This window comes from Poecilia formosa, unplaced genomic scaffold, assembly GCF_000485575.1.
Source record: "Poecilia formosa unplaced genomic scaffold, Poecilia_formosa-5.1.2 Scaffold335, whole genome shotgun sequence".
In the NCBI taxonomy this organism is placed as follows: Eukaryota; Metazoa; Chordata; class Actinopteri; order Cyprinodontiformes; family Poeciliidae; genus Poecilia; species Poecilia formosa.
In genome coordinates, this window is record NW_006800274.1 from 426939 (window position 1) to 442254 (window position 15316).

General features: G+C 37.7%; 1 protein-coding gene across 2 annotated transcripts in view; it reads right to left on the minus strand.

The window, feature by feature from the left end:
* sphkap (SPHK1 interactor, AKAP domain containing) overlaps positions 1–15316 on the minus strand; it is a 113564-nt gene that overhangs the window by 74646 nt on the left and 23602 nt on the right. The window lies entirely within an intron of this gene.

Consider the following 15316-nt stretch of genomic DNA (forward strand, 5'->3'; position numbering starts at 1 on the left):
ATTTGAGTTTTATTTGCCTGACGTTCACACAAAATTCATGATAACGAGGCTGTTTCACTTAACATTCAGAGAGCTTAGAAGGAAGGAACACTTTACTATCCAAGCTTTCAAGTAATATCTCTAAAAATCATTAGAAAGCTGATATTTTGAAGGAGAGAAATACATAAATTTCCATTGCATGAGGCACATTGAAGCATTCATTCACTTTTCGCCGATTCAAACCTGACAGCAAAATGAGCCACTATTTTCATTTCCTTCTTCTAGCTCAGCTAACGTCTAAAGTTTGATTTGTTTTGCTGTCATTGATTTTGACACTTGTTGGCTTCTTCTTAAAAAAATAAATAAATAAAAAATCAGGACGAATATGTCTTCAGAAATGAAAATATGGAGACAAACAGTGGAAGGAAGCCAGAGAAAAGCAAACATCAGGCTGATGGTGGTTGTGAAAATATGCATGCATTTCCAGGTGTTCAGTGAGAAAAAAACCCCCTAAAGCAATATGTTCATAGAAACACCTTATCTTTCCTCAGAGTTAATTTTAGTTCATTATGTAGTAATTTGGGAAATAAAGGGAGTAATTCCTGCCTCATTTATTTAAATTCCAACTGAAAACATTTTTCAAATAGCAGCTAAACCCCAAATCATGTTTTGCAAATAAATTGTACAAATTAATCCTTCAGGGTTAGAACAAGGATAGTGTTACAAATTACATATGTTGCATACTTTCCTTATCACAACACATAGGTGGAGGAGGATCCACCACCTATGAATCAAATTGGATACAAACATTTGTATTTTAATAACAAAAAGTTTAACTTTGTGCAGGTAAATATCTACTGGGTAGTATTAATTTGTCCATTATTTTAGCCAAGACTGAAAAGAGTGTGTGACTGTAAATCACTGCGCTGACACATCCTGTATTTTCACTCATCACAGGTGCAACTTGAGTTGACACAAACATTTAATCCATGGGAACAAGACATAAAACTACCTATAGCACAAGCTTTCACTTTAAAATCCCTGAAGAACACTGCAGAGGTGGTCAAAATACAACGGATAAAGCCCCAGTAATTGTTCGATTGATATCATTTTGCATGTCTTGTGAACATTTGACTTATGTCTAGTGGCATATAGAGGAAATGACCTTTTAGCTCAACCACAGGGAGGACCGGAGAAGACTTAAATTAAGTGGGACAGGAGGAGCCGAATGTGACTTTGCATCACTCGCTCTGCTTATTCAGAACGCAAAGGGAAATCAGGATGGCAGCTTGGCACATCTAAATCACCCACACACACGTTTTGGCAGCTTTTGTACTCCAGTGTGAGGTCAAGACTCTCCACAACACCTGCTAAAGAAAGATGGAGTTTCTCTTCCTGGATTAATGGGTCACGGTCGTCTTCTCTCTGTTATGTCTTACTTAATAAACCCGAGGCAGAAAGAGGGCAGTAACAGATACAGGAATAAACAACTTTGACTGTGTAAATGAGAGACATAGAATTAACAGATCAGATGCGAGTTATAGTTCCTTTTCTTCACCAGCATAGTTCTTCTGGCTGAAACAATGTAAATGTTTTAATGTGGTTCAGACTGAATCTAGTTAAAAGTTTGTTGGGGAAGCTGAAGGTGATCGTTAAGGCTTTTCAGCCGTCACTAAATGTACATTGTCAAAAATAGGAGTGGAAGCTGATCGTAGATTTGACAGCTATAAAGTTATTATTATTAAGAGGGCTATAAATGATTTTTGAAAGCATGTTTTAATATTAAATAAAAATTCTTGACAATTTGATCTTTAAAAGCAGGAGTGTCAGACTCACTTTCATTTTCGGCCAAATCAAAAATCTGAATGTTCATTCTAGGCCAGCTGTGCCAGAATGTATTGAAAAGTCCATTTAACTGTTAAAATATTAATCAACAGATGTCCCTCCAGGATTTTTTGACTATTTTTGTGACTTTTTGCAATCAAAATCACATATTTCATAACACTAGTTTAGAAATATTTGTAAGGAATCTTATATTTGCGCTAATGTGTGATGTCAACTGTGACTTTCTAATACTTGTCTTATCAATCACAGACTATGACTTGACATCAAGTAAGGCTGAGGCAGCAGTCAAAATGTTTTTGACCAATTTTGAGAACAATTTGCAGTAAAATTGGACAAAAAAAATGTGGGGGTCTGTTGATTTTATGTGAATTTTGAGGATTTTGTGAAAAAACTGGACAGACTTGTTGATGTAATTTGGCGCCTAGAGGGCCACATAAAAGGCTGTGGCGGGCCAGATTTGGCCCCCGGACCTTGAGTTTGACAAATGTGTTTCAAAGGATATCTTTTAAAATTATTACTAGTAATAGTCTTGATTCAATGAAAGTAATTAAAATGTAAATCTGCCAGGACTGTGAATGCTTTTTTTTGGTTGAACTGTAATAGAAAAGAGCATCAGTATAAAGAAACTGTCTGTCCTTTACCTGCGGTCGTTCGTCTGAGGAGAGGAAGAATCCTAAACTCTTTTAGATGGATCTGTTCAGAGGTAATCTCCGTCTCTCCTCCTTGGCAATAGTGTTGCTGCTCCCGATACAGGGGCCTCTGGGGATGAACGGGATTTATCTCTTTCTTTTTGAGAGTTTCTTAATGCGATCTTTATCAATAGTTTTGTCTAAAGATTGATCAGCTGCTCTGAGGGGATAGGTCCTTGACGCTCAGCAACAATCTCTGTGTTACTTTTCCGATCCAGGACCAATCAGGATCAAAGCTGCCCTCTTTGACATTAAAGCCATCTTTTTATACCAACAGGACAATTGGAAAAACTATCTGTGATGAACTTCACACCGTCAGTTCAATTAGGCCCTGTCTTCCCTTTGTTGGGAAATGCTAACAAAGAACTGTCAAAAGATCTACTAACCATAATCTAGAAAAAAAAAAATCCAGGATTAAATGTTATAGCTAGAGTAAACGTGACACCTTGCGAGGTTTTGATAAATTTGTTACTCTTGTTAAAGTAGTGAGTAATAAAATGCCTCCAGGATGAATTTTTGAGGGGTTGAAAGCGTCACCAGGAGTTTTAACCTGCGCAAGAAGACTTAGTCTGTCAGTCAAGAACAACAGAACAAGGTGCACTGTCACAATTTGTTGTTCTTATGTGCAAGCAACAGAGAGAGAGGCGAGTCGCTGCTTCTTCTCCAAAAAGGATTGCCTGTCTGACTTGGGAGTCCTCGACACTTCCTGTCAACATTGTTATGCTAAAGAGCTGCAGAACACTGTTTGGAGATTATGACTTCAAACTAATTTGTTCGGGGGAAAAAAAGGGTGACACAAGTGACAGATGAGTACACCGATGTTTTTAAAAAGAATGAAGTAGAGTGTGCATTGATAGAAGTCTATGTGTGAACTCAGGAAAAAAATAAATAAACACAAAGCATGTGATGTTATTAGGTTGTGAGTTGAAGTGCGTGATAGAGCCACCAGAATGAGGAGGAATGACGCTTGAGGGAACAATAGGTAGAGGTCACTGACGGATGCACTGACATTTCCTACCCATTACCAGGGTCCACAGAGTGTGTTTTCACTCTGCCCACATATATAGCTGCTCCTAGATGACATGTGCATTGGTGTGGAAGAACAGACTAGCTGGAAATGGCTCCTTATTTACAGACTAACGTAAGGTTGCCAGATCCAGGTTTAAATGAGTGAAAAACTCTCCTGGAGCAAATTATAGCAGTGGTTGTATCCGTCACGTCGTGGACGGAAAAAAAAAAATGCATACCACAATGAATAAAAATGATGCTGGGATACATAAAAGTAACTTTCACATGTTTTGGAAATTGCATTAATGTTTGGCAGGAGGAATAGATAGTGTGTCAGAAGAGCAGAAAACGTTGGCCGATTTTTGCACTGCTTTGAAATCTTTTATGCGGTAAGATGCTAAAAACATTACATAAAGGACTGGTGGTTAATTCATCCACAGCTCAGTTCAGCAGACATTAAACTGGGGATGAAACATTAAACTGACTGCATTAAGTGATTTAAAGTACTCAAAGTGCAACTTTTTAGACTTGAAACAAGACGGCATAATCCAGACAAGGTTTGGTAGGCAGGCTGAAACTAAAGAAATCCTCTTATTGACAGGCTGAGTTTCATCCAAACCTTCCTCTCATCTGTACCAGTATTTTTAACCCACTCTTCAGCATCATTCCCTTCCTTCTGCTGTGAACAAAGTGCATATTTAATAACCTACTATGTGTTTGATTTCATGTGCACAACCACACTATCAGGCACAGTGAATGTACTGCTTCAAATAAAGAGATTTCAAAGTTGGGGTATTGATTTTGTGTGCACATTGAAGGATTTCTCCATGAGTATTCTGTTTAATTCACTTTTCTGTGCAGAGAAAAATGTCCAAAAGAAATTGATGTTTCCCCCCCCTCTGCTCTGTGCAGTTTCTCTTTGCTCTGTAATCGTTAATTTCAGCAGAACATAGTCTGTATTTGCTTCCACATGTGTGCATGTAAGAATAGCACACAGGTGCACTTTAGCAAAAAGCCGATTCATTTCAGTAATCAAATTCAACAGGTTTGTTATGTGCAGGGTGGTAAATAGTAAGTGTTTATCTTATGTTAATTTTGATTATTGAGGCTCACAGCTAGTGCAAACTCAACATTAAGTTTAATCCAAATATTTTGTAAGACCGACAAAAAAGATATAGCCTATCTAACTGAAATGTGACTTTAGTTAAAAATATGTGCTTGTACTGTAATGAATTTAGTGAGATGCTGCTGTAGTCTGTTGATGCTTGTATACGAATCAACACGTCGATTTGGACTGTAATTTTGGGGGCTATGCAAGAATACTATTTATTTTTTTCTATTTCATGACAGTCAGGAATAATCTTTATTTTTTCTAAAATGAATAGGTGTAATAAAACACAATCGCTAAAAAGTGCCGCAGCTATGCTGTGTCTTACACTCTAAAGGATGAAAAGAGCAGCAGCAAAGACACTCTGGCTTCACAGAAAGCTGCAATGATCAAAAATTACAGATCAAAGTGAAGCGCGTCATGCTCTTGAAAACAGGGGAATGCGTTTGAGCCATGTGATTGCTCCGGCTCCATCACATTTTTATTTTGCAATGAGAGGATTTCACGAGATGCCAGATTTTGCTTTTTTGGTTGTTTTTTTTTTGCTGTAGAATGTTTCTCTCAGACTTTCTCATTGTCACAGGACCCCAACATAATTTAAAATCTGTTTTTCAGATAAGATTATTTATTTTTCTCAAAAGCTCTTGCGAGAGCTGTTTTGTTCTTGTGTCGTGAACACATGACACTTCTTTTGGGCTTCTTTTGATTTCATTACACGCATGCAAATTGGACGTCCAGGCTCCTGACCAGGCGTGCTGCCCCCGCTCATCTCTCTTCCTGTGAGACGTTGTCACAGACTGGACTGGTGCCCCCAGGCTTCGCTTCCTGTGGCTGTGACTCATGACTAAGCAATCAAGTTGGACCAATGTATGCACCTGATTATAACGTGCATCAAATCTGCCTCTGCAACATCCATCTGTTCAAACAATGCAAGTATAGTTGGGGATATCCAACCATCGTGTCCGTCAGGAAGGAGACGGGTTCTGTGTCTCAGAGACGAATATGTTTTGGTCCAAAATGTGGAGCTGGACCCCAGATTTAAAGTCATGAAGCTGCTAAGGCAGTGTCACTATCCACAGAGAAATATGTCCTGCACCGACATGATTTTATTATCTGTTAGCTTTGACTGTGAAATATCACAGACTTCTTGTTGAGACAGACGGAGTGATTGCTCCACTCATCATAATTCTTGAGGGTTTTAAAGTTGGTGGGTGTTTTAATTATGTTTGAGCCACTATGGAAAACTGGCTGCTACACATCATGTGGTAAACCCAGTCAGGTCAACCAACCGCCTCACTTTTCCCGTAAATATATGAGGTTGCAAAAATCACTCTGTGAGGTTACCGGTGACTGTTATCAGTGTTAAAATCTAAGATGAATTCCTGATCGTTACGTTTTCACCGTAATCCATTGCAGACTGCAGTTTTCTGTCTCGAGCGGCAAAATCTCTTTAGTTGAGTCATGCTGCAGCAGCAAACATGTCAAAATGCTGTTTTTGCCAAAAATAATATTGATTACAAGGGTGTAGACTATTTACATTGAGTGTGGGGTGTAATTTAGAAAAACAGCACAGAAGCACCCAGGAAGATTAAGACTCCAAGATAAGGAAAGTCTGGCGAGGCGCACGAGGAAGGAGATAAAACTTGAGGGAAATAAAATGAAAGCCAGCCTTCTATCACATTGCAAAGCAGATTTCTTTTCTGTGAAAATGCGAACATGTGTGCTCTCTTAGCTGCTTTGGTCAGTCATGTTGTCTTCTGTTTCTGGGTAATTGCTAACGGACTGTTTTGAGAAATCGTTTTTCAGCTTTCTGCATCACACATGTCCTGTTGTCGGCTTCTTTGTATTTTTTTTTCTGCATTTTTCCTGATTCTTTGTCTGCAAACTCCCACTTGTGTTTTACTCTAAGCCCACTCTCTCAGTGGGAAGGATGGACAGACGCTGCCTAGCAAATGCTCCTGCTGGCATGGTGTTAGCTTAAGTGTAAATTTTTTACTTGCGTGTGCAAGTTGACTAACAAATGGCCATTATTAAAGATGCAGCTAGATCTCAGAACATCACTGCTTCACAGCGGGATGCCTGGGAGGCTGATGCTCCAGGATTTATCACGAGTCAGGTTTTACTTTAAAGGCACCGCTTTGACGCAATGAGGAAACATACATTGATAACTTGCATTATTTAAGATGCAAAAGCCATTTGTAGGCAGAGAATTAACATAATATTTAATATTTGATTTCAAAAGTCACAGAATTGTTAAAGAACTGTTGAAGTTTTGATTATATTTGTACCACATTTCACTGAAGGGATCATGAGATTTAACATTGAGAGTTCAATTAAAAAATAAAGTCTTTACTTATGTGGGAGAGGAGCATTTGAAATTCAACACCAGATGGATTTTAGTTTTTTCTCTCAGAATGTGCTGAGTTTAGTAATGTGGCGGCAAACTGACTGTGTGCAAAATAAGCTACCTGTTAATTTTTCCACAGAAGAAAAATAAACCATTTGGGGTGCTCTTATTCAATATTTTGATCATATTTTTTTCATTTAAAATGGAAGTTTAATAGTATAAATTTTTATTTTTGTTAATTTTTTGCTTTAATTCACATTTTATTATAAATGTCATGCAGAAAATGATTTAACCCTTTTCAACAGTCATTAAACAAATCTGTCTTGGTGCCACAGAAAACAAAGCCTTCTTATTATTGACCAACTTTTTAAATGTTTTCACGCAGACATGCAGGGAAAACTCCATGCCATGGTTTAGTTTTAACTCAAAGCATTTGGCTTTCCGCTGTCACCTTCCACAGGAGCAGTGTTTGCAACAAAGTCGGTGACTTGGTGCAGTCAGCGGAGTTTCCTAAATTGGAAAACTTTTACCAATTCAAATAACAAATTGACCTTAAATTCATTGCTAAATAATTAAGATCAAATTGGAATGAATGTACTTTGGACTGAACTGACCATATCCCCGTGTATAAATTTGATTTTTTTTTTGTTGTTTTTTTTGTAAAGCATCTTGAGATGTAGTTTTATCTAAACGTTTAAAATAATGAAACAATATAATTTCATGCTCTGGGTTGCACATTTGCCACAGTAGAGTGGATGGTGGGGCAGCGTCCATTATGTTGCCCTGTTTAACCAATGAGGCATCGCGTCGCCACAGAAACCGAACCAACAGCGTGCTGGAAAAGTTCAGACGAGCCTCGACGAGGCTTAACGAGCTTTTGGCTGAGCGCCTTTGCCACAGAGCTTGTTAAGCCTCACATATGCGCTCAAGCAGTCTTCTAATGAGCCAGATCTGCACTATGTAATCAATTAATCTCTTTGACGAGGGCAGAAGAGACGGGAGAAAAGGCCTTTAAAAAGAAGCCCAAATGGGAAATGTGTGAGGAAAAATGAGCTAATCTTTGTTTTCTACGTGACGTTCATTTTAAAACATGCAAATGTATATTTTAAGTTTTTGGAACTTTATAGATATACAGGACAGAAGATTTTACTGAGTGAAGACCTCCCATGTTTAAGATGGCTCTTATTTTCACAGTTGTATGCTAATTAACAACTTATTGCTTTTTATTTAAGTGTTGTCAGCAATGATGCCTTCCTCTTCATTTTTTCTCATACATGTAGCACTTTATCAAGGATTCACCTTTTCTTTAACACTTCTCTTTTTCTCCTCAACAGACCTTCATCCTTTCTTTCTACTTTTCTCAGCAGGCTTCTTAGCAGTTTGCACCGTTTGAGCTGTTAATGTGTCAGAAGATGCTTTTCATCAAGCGGGTAATGAATGTCATTCCCTGCCACTTAGATTCGGCTGCCCGCTATCACTCGTCATCTGGAAGAAGTGTTTTTGCAGGACATTTCTCCCTTTCGTATCGTAGTCAGTTCAATGCATCATGATTTTATGTAAACTTGTGGTCGAATTCACTTCTAAGGTAGAGAGTGGGAAGTGTGAGTTTAGACAAATGGCACGCAGGAGAATGTGGGCCGCATTCATCGCTCATGTTGAGATATTGATCAGTATTAATATTCTAACATGACATGAAAATAAACCAGATGATGCAGTCAGGATGTTTTTTTTTTTTGTTTTTTTTTACCCAATAAGATAATATGACCTACATTTAAATTGTTCACATGTAAACGAGGTTCATAGATGTGAAGGATTTAATTTTAGATGTTTGTTTTTTTTCTCTTGAGATCAGGTTATGATGTGTTGCTTTTTGCGATACTTTAGCCTCGTTCATGTTACCAGACTACTTAGTTCTAATTAAATAATTTTCTTTTCCAAAAATATCTAACTGAAAATATCAAGTAAAACTGAACTTGGTTTGATAATGACTAAACAACAATGTGTACATTATGTTTTCAACCCAGACTGGTTTTGAAAGCTTATTTCTGTTTAATAAATTAAATCATTTGAAAAGCTCTGGGTTTTGTACTTACTAGATTATGTTTCTCTGATGTAACTCTGACAAGGTCAAAAATGTATACGTTAATAATTTTCACTCAAGCTGAACAAATGGATGAAAATACTTTTGACTCATACACCTAAATTATGATCAAAAATGTGACTTTTGTTTCATGAGCTTTTGCTTGTACATTTGCCATAATATACCACAAATAACTCTGAAAAACACCACAAACGTAGCATCTTTATAAAAATAGCCTGCTTCAGCTTGAGCGCGTCACAACATGTCTGAGCTCAGTTTGTCAAGCTCACTGATGCAGCAGATGTGTCTGTGATTGGCCTCTTTTTTTTTTCTTTTTTTTTTTTTTGCATTCTGTAAAGAAAAAGAGGGCTTTGGTTTATTTTTCTCCCCCAACTGCTTTGTGCCTCACATTCATTGGTGAATTAAAAGCCTAGATTGAAGTGCAGGAGAAAAGCTTTTCATCAGTGTAATTGAGGGTGTGAAGTTTAGCAAGGGATAAATCCATGGTGATATAGAACGTAAGAGGGTAAATAAAGGTTGAAAGAGGGGAGATAGATGAGAACATTTGCTCTGCAGGGCTTCTATGGCGGAGGCATCCGGTTGCAGGCTTATCCCATAAGTTCATAGTGCTTTACTAATGGATGCTGAAAGGATTGATCCCTACAGCATAACTGGAAAGCATGTTATCAGGCTCTCAGACAACATTAAAATAGATGCCATGATTCACTATCACATATCGTACATAGAAATGCACTTCAGACACATACAGACATAAGCTTGAAAAAAAACAAAAACAAAACCTTAATACTAGGATGGGATGCTGTTCTTTTTCGAAATGCTCACAAACGCTATCAAACTCTTCCGGTTTGCCTGCAAAGCCCACTTAGACAATATAAGCATGTTAAATGTGTTTGAAAATAGCCCTAGGATCTAAATTACTCAGTGCAAATCTCTTAGAGGGAGCTCAAATAAACATCAGCAGGGCAAAAGAGATAAAAATAGATTGTTGACAGCTGTTGATGAATGAAAAAACAAGAGTATTTCAAGTAGTGTGCAGACATCTTCACAAGAATTTGTTTTTTTTTTCCCAACGTTCAAGTCAAATTCCAGTCTTTTCTAAAATAATCAAACGTTTCTATTTTATAGTACCAGCATCCTTAGCTTAGCATTAAAAATAGTTTAGATGCAAGTTACATTTATTTTTGTTTTGAACCAACAGTAAGACTTCAGTGCAGTCAATATCATCATACCAAGTCAATAATCAACAGGTTGTGAGGAGGAGTGGTGCGTTAAGGTTTAGCAGGACTAAAGGTGCATCTCTGTCAGAGCTGCAGTCTGGAGCTTATTTACTGTAAAGGCTTCCTCGGTTAGCAATAAAAAAAAAAACTGGGAAAGTTGTTAATAGCTCGTTTTACTGGCACTTGCTGTTGAAACATCACAGAGAAGGAAGGCAATGCGAACTTTGTGTAATGTCACCATGACAAATAGTAATTTGTATACACTGTGATGACTCAGTGGAGATGACCTTAACCATTTAATAAAAGGTCAGGTGATGACATGAAAAATGTCTATAATGCTCAAGTTCAAGGTTTTAGAGATCCAGTCCATGTTGGTTCTGATGTCTTTCCAATTTCAGTGCAGATTGAGTCACAGACTTGGGTCACAATTTCTTGTATTTTTTCATGAACAAGTATTGAAACACTGCTAAAAAAAAACTAGTTATATAGAAAATCAGTAGTGTAGGCTACATAATAGTTGAAAAAAATCACCTAAACATTTTTCAGTGAGGAGAAAAAAGGTGAAGGTGGCTCATTTCAAACACATTTTGCACATGTTGTAAACTTTTCACGCTAGGGTGACTTTAAGTATGCTTACTCATGATCTGTGAGTAAAAATAAAAGCCATTGACATAAAGGTCTACTCACATTTCAGTTTTCCTAAATGCATTTTCTGTATTCTGTTTTACGATGAATGTATTGCAAGTGTTTGTTATGATTAGAAACAAAATGCTTAGTTGGACAACTTTTCAAATCTGTCCCTCATCATTCCGAAACAACTTACATTTTTATTTGAAATTTACAAGACTTGTCTTCAAGAAAAGATTTTTAAATTTTAAATTTTTCATGCGATGTACTTATTTGATGAATTTCACCTTGTTTCACCTCGCACTGCGCTCGATAAAGCAGAGGTGTGGAGTATGCCCTGAGCTATAGGGGACACTTTACATGGAGATACTCTAGAACAGCCATTTTACACCTACATTATGGAAATAAATGGGTTAGAAGAAAGATTGTATTTGACCTGTCAAATCCTAGATGTGGAAACGAAATTGCAGATCCCCTGAAAGGAAGCCCACATAATTAAGGGCTACACTGACAGGTAAAGAAATGCTCCTCTGCTTATTATTTTTAGATTATTGTACTGAAGCTTTGCTTTATTTTCTAAACTCTGCATTGGCTCTAAAACTATAACCAGCAGATAAACACATTACAATAGCCTTTTTACACAAATCCATCACTGCAGTGTCTTATTAATCCACACAAAGAAAAAAGTAAGTCACTTTTTTAGTGCTTTAGAATATATAACACCTTAGTGACTGAAGCAAAACACAAAGTTATGATCACATTTTCATGCAAGTGAAACTCAGAATGCCAAACACAGGTCTATGTTTATTTTATTTTTTTTACCCAGACTAGGCCAGCAGACAGTCTGGCCAAGTCTTAGGTACACCGTATTTGCACCCTGACAGCTCAGTTCTTTGAGACTTTCTTTAAATTTGCTATTTAAGCCCCACATCCAACTTCCTCCTATATGCCTGCCTGAGTCACCACAGTTCTATTTCACCGGCCTGCGCCTGGTTGCACCTGACAGGCCACATCACAGACACATTCACCAACTCACTCATCCTCAAACGCACGCACCAGACCATACATTTTTCAAGCAGATGTCCACCGCTGTTTGCAGTGTGAGTATGTATAACTAGGTTACAGCAAGTGTTTGAACTACAGGATGAACTGAGCAAAGGTGAGCTCAGAATGTTTTACTTCACGGTATCGAATGACACTTAATGCTTTGGTCCCTCGGATGAGTCATTTCCTGTTGTGAAGGTTGTGTTTTGAGGTGATGGGGGTGCACAGTACTCTCAACAGAGTGGTTAAAATAAACATTTTTATTTTATTTCTTTGCAGATCTAAATATAATAGTCTGGCATCCACTTAAGCTGTATAAAATATGTGTATGTCCATCTGAGGGACATGTGCTTCCATGAAAACATTTCATTGTAGAAGGAGTTAAGAAGGGCCAAACTTGGACAAGACAATTTTTGGTCCAGACATGATCTATTCAGATGATCCTCGTAAATTTGAGTACAAACATTGGTATTAGCATGGTAATCAGTTTTGCAAAAAAGAAAAAACAAAAAAACTCGTAAAACTCTTAATGCACACTTTTTATGATCTTAGATAAATACTATTTGTTAATTTTTCTTAATTTCTCATGCATGTACCAACTGTAGAAAGGAGGACTCCATTTTAGGAATGTAACTCCAGCCTGGTTCAGTGTGAGCAGCCATAAATACCACAAAGATGAGTTAGATTTGGTAGAAAAGAACCAAATTACATCTGCATGTTTGAGTAAAATGAACATTTTGCTTTTATTTTATGAACTATTGACAACATGTCTCTGAAACTCCAAACAAAAATGTTGCGTTTATTCACAGAAAATGAGAAATGGTCAAAAAAAAAAAAAAGATGCAGAGCTTTCAGACCTCAAATAATGCAAAGAAAACAAGTTCACATTCATTTAGAAACATCAGATGTGTCAGAAATTTTCTATGGGGCTCAGTGCAGTGGGCTCTTAACTTTTTCCAGAGTTGTGTTACGTTTATGTTAAAGACACATCATTTCTAAATTGTGGTGTTTCCATTAAATTAAAAAAAATTAGTAAGTTTGTTCCTGCGACAGACTGGCGACCTGTCCAGGATGTACCCCGCCTCTCGCCCGGAACGTTAGCTGGAGATAGGCACCAGCACCCCTCCCGACCCCACTGAGGGACAAGGGTGTTAAGAAAATGGATGGATGGATGGAGTAAGTTTGTTCACGTGAAAAAACATGCCACGCTACGATCCTCTAACTACTTCCTGTCATCTTCTTCTTCGTGGTTTGCAACATCTGGTTGTTTATCATGTGACTCACAGGATGTGAAAAAAAGTGTTTCCAGTTTAGCTTTGTGGAATAAAACAATTCCAATATGCCAAAGAAAACCATCCCATCCCTGTGCCAAAACTTTTTATCGAAAAGCAACAGTTTTTGTTGTGTTTTTTCTTTTTTTTTTTAAATGGGATGTTTCCATTAAGTGTGTTTATTTTCGAAGTGTCAAATTGTGCAATTATATGGTCAGTGGAAATTCAGCTATTGACTGCCAACAACACATGAAGCACAAAACATCTAAAAAGATTCAAACTGACTGAATAAAAAGCTAGAAAGAAAAAAATGCTTAACAGTCAAATTACATCTTTCCTCATAACTAAAGCAGACAAGGTAAGACATTAGCATCTAAACAAGCTGGTCAGAGCATTTGATTGTCCTCAGGATGTAACAGTTTGTAAAAACAGCAGCTGAACTGAACTGAACTGAATAAACCAAATTCAAATTCATCTGTGCATCCTGCAGATTATATACACTATGTAACTGATGAGATTGTATAGTTTCTAATTGACTTCAACAATGAACATTTTACACGGTCAGGCACTTACAGGAGTTAAATCTCTTCATGCGTTCCAGTCGACACGCTGGCTTGCAAGTAATTGAGATAACCTGGCTAATTATTTAATTAAGTTTATAAGGCTCTTGATAGTACTTTAGAAGAAGAGCAAGAGATAAGAGTTGATGTTCGGTAAAGTAAGTGCATTTTACTATGTTCATCACTAATGGAAACTCCATGCCCATCTGGTTCTGTGGTGTTTTGCTTAGCTTTAGGTCTTCAGGTATTTTGTCAGTGTAGCTGTCCGTTGCTGTGGATCAAAATCCAGAGTATACTTTAAAAGAGGATTTAGTTTTCGTTAAATTGGTTAGATCACAAAATGCATTCTTTTTTCTCATCCTGGTTTGCTTCCACCATTTTATGAGCTAAAATTTAAGTTCAATGTTATGTGTTCACAATTTACAACACTGTACCTAATATGTTGCCAGATGAGGCAGCATAAGCAAACATTCTTATGCAGATAAAAATGCAGAGCTTCGCAAATTGTAATGCTTGGCTTGGTCTTTATATATAAATACAATATTTAGATTCAGTCTACTACATATGAATCATAACTACTGTAAGAAGTCTATATTTGATACTTATTTGTTTGTGATTCAGAGTAAAAGTTTGAGCATTAGTGTGGCAATGTGTAACCCAGGAATCCCTGATACCGCTGTTTCCATTCTCCTAAATCCAGGTTTTCCCGATTCACTGCACATTCCTGCGGCACATAGTTATATTTCAGACTTTACTGTAGAAATGTGAACCAAAGTGTGTCCTACCCTTGACACTAAAGCTCTAATTTGATACAACGCACTCACAATTACCTAAAATTGTCACTCAGCCGCCCTCCCATATTGAGCTTTTGATCTGGTACTTGATCAATTTTCTGCCCTGTCAAAACATGGCAGCTTTTACATGGTGTCAGGAAACAGGAAAACAGACAGTATCACTGAACACTGATTATATGCTAGTGTGAACACACAAAGCAGAAAGCATGACTGGCGTACGAGCCGAGCAAACAGTCTGCACAGAGGGCAGCAGAGTGCAGAGTAAGTCAATGTTCCTGCGCTCTCCGCATTGTTGAGCTTCACTCTGATATTGTGCCTCGGTTCCTTTCTGACCTAGTTTTTGAGACTTGTTGTATTCGACGCTTGAAAAGTTTACTGCAAAAAAACAAAACAAAAAAAAACACAGAGTTATGAAGTTGCACAAAGGTTCCTCCTCTTCACAAATGGAGAGTGGAACTTTTCAATCTGGGCGTGTGTGTGTAAAGAGTGAGTTTCACAGGGTTTCTCCTTCACAGATACATTCACACCAGCGGTGGTGGCACAAGGTGTTAGACTGCAATGGAGGTTCTGCTTGAAGTTGAGCTTCTTGGCCAAGGACAGAATGAAAAACGTAAAACTAGTGGCACTGCATGTTTCAGTGGACTTTCCAACCCCATGCAGGGCCGGCCCAAGGCATAAGCAAACTAAGCAACCGCTTAGGGCCCCGCTTAGGGCCCCGCTTAGGGC